The sequence below is a fragment of the Protomyctophum parallelum genome (genome assembly GCF_964188405.1).
Source record: "Protomyctophum parallelum genome assembly, chromosome: 6".
Taxonomy (NCBI): domain Eukaryota; kingdom Metazoa; phylum Chordata; class Actinopteri; order Myctophiformes; family Myctophidae; genus Protomyctophum; species Protomyctophum parallelum.
The window spans coordinates 52771875-52778821 of NC_139701.1; positions in this window are offsets into that span (position 1 = coordinate 52771875).

A 6947-nucleotide genomic window follows, 5' to 3' on the forward strand; every position below is an offset into this window, starting at 1 on the left:
GGACCACCACCCTCCCCCATCCCCACCCCAGCCGCGGACCCAGTATCACTGTCTACAGTCAACACGGCCACCATAAGGATGGATCTGACTACAGGCATTACCAGGTTCAACGGCGCCCCCCCCCCCCCCCCCCCCCCCCCACATTCCACCGCCCCTCCCCACTCACACCTCAGCCACGGACATTCCACCGCCCATCCCCAGTCACACCTCAGACTACTTCATCACTGACGAAATTAACACAATCGTCGCAACCAACGGCCTTCACCTGTTCCATTTGAATGTAAATAGCCTCAGCCCTAAACTGGCTGAAATCAGGCATCTCTTTCAAAACGGTAAGGCAAATATCCTGTGTTTCTCTGAGACAAAGCTGGACCAATCCACCAAGGATCCAGAGATAGAAATAGAAAACTATACTATCATTAGGAACGACAGAAACAGGCATGGTGGTGGCGTGTGCATGTATATTCACAAAGACACTGAATATGTTACTCGTACTGACTTACAGCATGATGAAATTGAAACTGTGTGGGTTGAATTAATTTTCAAAAATGCTAAATCAGTATTAGTTGGCACCGTCTATAGACCGCCCGATCAGAATGGTTTCTATGATATACTTGAGGGGTGCTTGGCTGGGGAGGATTGTGTAGAGAAAATCCTGATTGGCGACTACAATACGGATATGCTTCGTAAGGAAGCACCTGTGTTTAAGTCATTTAGTCGTTTTTGTGATCTGCACGGTGTCAGTCAGCTAATTACCCAACCCACAAGAGTGTGTGATTCTACTCAAACTGTCATTGATCTCATTCTGACCTCGGACAAATCCAGAATCTCCAAGAAAGGGGTTATTGTATGTGGGCTCAGTGATCATTTTATGATTTTCTGTACCCGCAAAATACAAAAACTAAAGTTTGACTGTCACAAAACAGTCATATCTAGGGACCTCAAAACCTACTCTAGTGAGGCCTTTAACCTTGAACTGGAGAGTCTGGATTGGTCCGATGTGCTCAGGAGCTCACTAGTCGAAGAAGCATGGCTTGGCTTTAAAACCAAATTTACATCAGTACTAAACATCATGGCTCCTTTGAGAACCATCAGGGTCAAAACCCGCTCGGAGCCATGGATGAATTCGGACATACTGACTGCAATGAAAGCCAGAGACAACAAATGCTCTGAACTTCTTAAATGCAAGTCCATGCTAGCCAAGCGCTTCGACAGTAATCTCCAAACCAAACTGTGCAACCTAAAAACCCAGTGTAACAAGCTAAGAAACGGTGTAATTGCCATGACCAAATCTGCCAAATGTAACTTTATCAATGATAAAGCCGAGGAAATCAAAAACAATCCTCGGGAACTCTGGAAGTTACTAAACAACCAACTAGGCTGTGGTCAGAAACTAAAAACCAGGTTTACTAACATAAACATCAAATCGAATAACACCCTCATCACTGACAAGCTTGATGTAGCCAACCACCTGAACATCTTCTTTACAAACATTGCAACAAAGCTGGTTAGCAAACTGCCCTCCCACTCTGGGCGTTTTGGTGTAGAGCACATCAAAGCCTTCTACAAAAACCTTGGTGTTTGTAAAGATGATTTCAAAATGGCAATGGTAACAACCGAGGAGGTACTTAAAAAACTGAGTGCCCTCCAACCCCACAAGGCCACTGGCCATGACAATATCCCCTCCAAATTTCTCAGAGACTCAGCCTTTTCCATAGCTCCAGTCATCACCCACATAGTTAACCTCTCCATCAAACAGGGACAGGTCCCCCAAGATTTTAAAATGGCCAAAGTAACCCCCTTGTACAAAAAAGGGAGTAAATTAGAACCCGGCAACTACCGCCCTATTTCTATTCTAAGCTCCATCTCGAAAGTGATGGAAAAAATAGTCTATGAACAGGTTGAAAAGTATCTTGCCACTAATAAATTGCTGTACGAGTTCCAATCTGGTTTCAGAACATCCCACTCCACTGACACATGCCTCCTCTATTTGAGCGACCACATCAAACACGAGGTGGACGCTGGAAAATACTGCGGCATGGTCATGCTGGACCTCCAAAAGGCTTTTGACACCGTGAACCACTCCATACTGGTTAACAAGCTTAAAGCTATTGGTTTTGATAGCACATCAGTGAGCTGGATGCAATCCTACCTGGAGGGGAGAGAACAGATGGTGGAGGTGAACGGAACACTGTCCCCTCCCCTCCCAGTGAGCTGTGGCGTCCCACAAGGAAGCATACTAGGGCCTTTACTGTTCCTAATATATGTTAATGACATGACTTCAGCTTGTGACTGCAACTTGTTCCTGTTCGCAGATGACTCAGCACTGCTGGTCTCGGACAGGAACAAACTGCAGGTTGAAAAGACCCTCAGCTCTGAACTCGGTAGAATCTGCACCTGGCTCGCTGATAACAAACTATCCTTACACCTGGGAAAAACTGAATCCATCCTCTTCGGATCAAATAGTAATCTCAGCAAGGCAGATGGCTTCTTGGTTAGAGTGGGTGACAATATTATCACACGAAAAGATCAAATTACCTACCTAGGTTCCATCCTGGAGGCCAATCTTTCCGGTGATAAGATGGCCACCAACGTAATCAAAAAAGTCAATCAAAGAACAAGATTCCTTTACAGGATCTCCTCACTGGTCAGCAAAAACACCTTGAAGACCTTAACAGGAGCCCTCGTACAAGGTTTCTTTGACTATGCATCCACCTCTTGGTACCACAGCACCTCAAAGGCCCTTAAAACAAGGCTCCAGACCTCCCAAAACAAACTGGTCAGGCTCCTACTTGGCCTCACCCCCCAAACCCACCTCACCCCTGCCCACTTTGACAGGCTGGGATGGCTTAGGGTCGTCGACAGAGTACAGCATCTTGCAATGGGTCTGGTCCACAAGATTCGATACACCACCAAGATACCCATGTACCTGTCTAAATACTTCCTTAATGTAAACGAAGTCCACACCCACAACACCAGAGGGAGTGCAACAAACCATGTACAACCCAGATTCGGCACAAACAAGGGACTAAATTCTTTTCGCTCCTATGCCACCAAAATGTGGAACGCCCTACCAACAGTCATTAAGACATGTGAATCCCTTGACTCCTTCAAAACCGCTCTCAAAGGGCACCTACGGATGGCTGCAATTCGAAACTGGCCTCTGTAAAATCTGAATCCCCCCACCCCCCCCACCCCATTTTCCCTCACTGTATATTGTATATTTTCCCTTTTTGCTTCCCATATGATGAATTTAGCTACATAGAAATGTCTATTTGTATGTCTCTAAATGTTTGTATGTCTTTAAATGTTTTGATGAATTGAACAATGTGGACCCTGTTGTAAACAAGTGTAATGCTTAATTGGGTCGTCCACTCACAGTTGACAGTCTTTGTATTGAGTTTGTGCTTAAAATGTACTGTAAATTCTACAAACTGTTAATAAATATTTCAATCAATCAATCAAAGATCTGGCATAGGAAGCCCACTCCTTTGTATTTATATTGAATTTAATTTTTATAGCACTTTTCCAAGTGCTCAAAGGGCTTTAAAATGGTTCATTCATTCATACATTGGGAGGTGAAGCGGTGAACAGTCGACACCAACTTCCCACATTCACACACAACTCATTGGAGGCAATGTAGGGTTCAGTGTCTTGCCCAAGGACACTTCGACATGGGGACAGGAGGAGCCGGGATTCGAACCGCCGACCCAGGGATCATTGGACGACCTGCTCTACCTCCTGAGCCACAGCCGCCCCTCTAACCAATAACAGTGCAGTCCAAATTTGGTGATGTCAGTGTTTTCTACCGGGGCAGAGCCATCTATGAGAAGAGTTGCGATGTTGAGGGGGCAGAAACCGAGCGCTCGAGGGCTGTTCATGCAGCCTGAACTGAGACAAGCTGGAGTTGGAAATACATTGTTTCCAACGAGGGCGGCGCAAATAAGAGCTATTTTCAGCATGTGTGCAACATGACAACTGTTTTAAAGTATTTAAAGTACAGTAACAACTAAAGTATATTTAATGTTTATGTTGTACTATTACTACATTTAAGATCATTAAAGCTGCGGGCTGTTGCCTGAGTCCAATGCATTTCTGCCTACTTCCGGTCCAGGATGATGGGGTGCAAGCATTACATGTTATTATCATGAAAACTGACCACAAAAGGGTAAATCTAGTGAGAGCCAAACAATGAATGAGCCAAATGAAGCCCCCAAGTTGAAGTGACACGGAAAGCATGTTTGCCTGCACGAAATGTGATACTGTGCATTAATGTAAAATGATGTATAGTGAGAAAAGGGTGAAATGACTATGTTGTGTCATGGCAGAACTGCATTGATTAGAATTTGTACTATGTGTTGATAATGTGTTTCTAGATTAGATTTTGTTATATTGGAACGTGAAGCTTTTTGTCCTCATCATAGTAGCATTGTTTGATTAACATAGCTCAAAAGTGTTACAGAGCTGCAGAATAAATATACAACTGTTTGCATACCAGCATTGGATGGCAGAACTTATTGCGACCCAGATCGCATTTACTATGAAATCGTAGGCCTACATTTCCAGTGAGTCCCAATCCATCCTTCCTCTTCGATGTCTCCCTTTTGACAGATACCTGTCCATTCAAACTCTAGACGGGCCTGCCCCAAAGTTATTAGTGCAGCTGCGCCCGGCAGCCGGGGGGGAAATTAAGGCCCGGCCCTACCTGGGCCCTCATCGAACCGTGTACACTCAAGAGAATGTCCCCGCTACCACCCTTAAATCTCCATATATGGAGCTGACCTGTTTTGACCTCATCAAACCCAGAACACTCAAGACATGCATTCATAATCATTCCATAATTATGTTGATCTGACCCCCCATGCCAAAGCGCCAGCGCTCGCCCAGCAGTCTGCCGTCACCCAGGCGGATGTGTGCACGCGACCTCAGGGCGTCTCACTGGTGATATAGTACCAAAGTCCTCCTGACCTCACTCTCTGATCAGCTGGGTCACGGAGTGACGGAGGTCATTTCTCCATGGAGAATATTAATATTGGGTCATAGAATTGTTCTCATATAAAAATAATCAAATTGTCCCGGTGATACTGTCAGGGAGGTCGCTCTGTATAATTTACAATAGTCAGTCACTCATATTTGATATACAGCCTGCAGAAGGAGGAGAGGACACTCTCAGCACCGGCCGGCAGTCTCATCTGTTTACTTTTGGAACACAGTTCTTACAGTATATGGTGCAATATATATATATATATATTGTGGACACTGAGCGGACACCAACACAAGGCAGTGTTCAAACTGGGCCGCCACGGCCGTTTATTATAGTCAAATGCACTTTTCCGTGCGTGGCGTCAAAGGTAACTCAAATGTCAATTACAAACAAAAAACTCTGCCTCTTCTCTGGCGGGGGTTTGGTTAGGGATCTCTTCCCTACCGGGCTTAGTGCGCCACTATTATCTCACTCTGTCCCCGGGTTTTGACAGGTGCCTTGTCAATACTCTCCCAGGGAGGTGGAACTTTCGTCAGTGTTCATTCGTCCGGGGTAGTGGGTTACCTATACAGGAGGAGAATAGGCGTTTTAGTTTCATGCTCACATTAAGGTATATGTCTGGTGTCGTGGTGCGAGAGGGTGAGGTGTCGCTTACCGCCAGGCATATCCGAACTGAGACATCTCTTCCTTTTTAGCCTGGCGTAGGCGCGTGCACTTGGCCTTGGGCCAATAGGTGCACTTGGCCTTGAGCCAATAGATAGGCTGGGTAATAAGTCTGGTCGATGACGAGGCCGAGTGGGCGTGTCCTCCTTGGCCGTGCTCTGCCTCCTCCCCACTGGCTGTCTGGGCTCTTACGCTTACCTGGCGGGTGGTTGCCTAGCGACACCCCACAATATATATATATATATATATATATATATATATATATATATATATATATACATTATAATTATTTTGTGGTGCAACCACGCCAAGGAACAGCAATGTCCGTGTTCACCTATGTAACTATGTGGCCATGAGCACCAGTCTATACTGGTGAGTACCAGTAGGGGCACTGTTGTGCCAGAAACAGAGAGAGAGAGATAGTATTAGTGCTGCACTGTTGCCTGCTAATGAGAGAGGAGAGGAGGGGGGGAGAGAGGGGAGTTGCAACACTCAGTTCACACAGGTGTGATTTTTTATAGAGGGACAGACAGTAGACTGACAGTAAGGGCAGTAAGGGCCGTCGGGATCGGGAGTCGAGCCCGCGGCACACTGCCAGACTTGGGCTACCGGCCAAAGTGCCTCATGGACCGCTGAGCCACGGCCCAGGCCATATAAGTAAGTAGCCTTGCCGAGCCATGAGGCCCATAGGGCAGGAGCCTATCTCCTGTTTCTGTAGCGTGAGGCAGCTTGATGTACAAGTACACCCCCTGGACATGACGCTAGTATGTCGCAGGGACTTACCCCCATTCCAACCCTTGATACTGAGTGTCAAGCAGGGAGGCTTGGGTCCCATTTTTTGAGTCTTTGGTATGACCCGACCGGGGATCGAACCCCAACCTCCAAGTCTCAGGGCGGACACTCTAACCACAAGGCCACTGAGCTGGTCCAGGCCATATGGTGCAATATTAAACATGTCCAAGGGAATTCAGAATGGGGAGGAGGTGGAACAAGTGACCCAGGTAGGATGCATAAATTCTGTCAGACTTCGTTGCTCTATAGGCCAATCGATAACCTACATTTCTCTCTCTGTGTGTGTTGCGGGGCACTGGCACAGCGCACGGTAGGTGTGGCAGTCTCCCTGTCGCTGTATGTGTGTGCGTGTCTCGCAGTGGTGGGAAAAGTATACTCACATTGTTTTCGTAAGTAAACTAAAAGGTATAACAAAACTGCAATGTAGAAATACTCTTACAAGCGAGAGCACCGAATGTCACGATATCAGTCTGTTGTACACTTTTATTATGTAGTGTTGCCCTAGTAT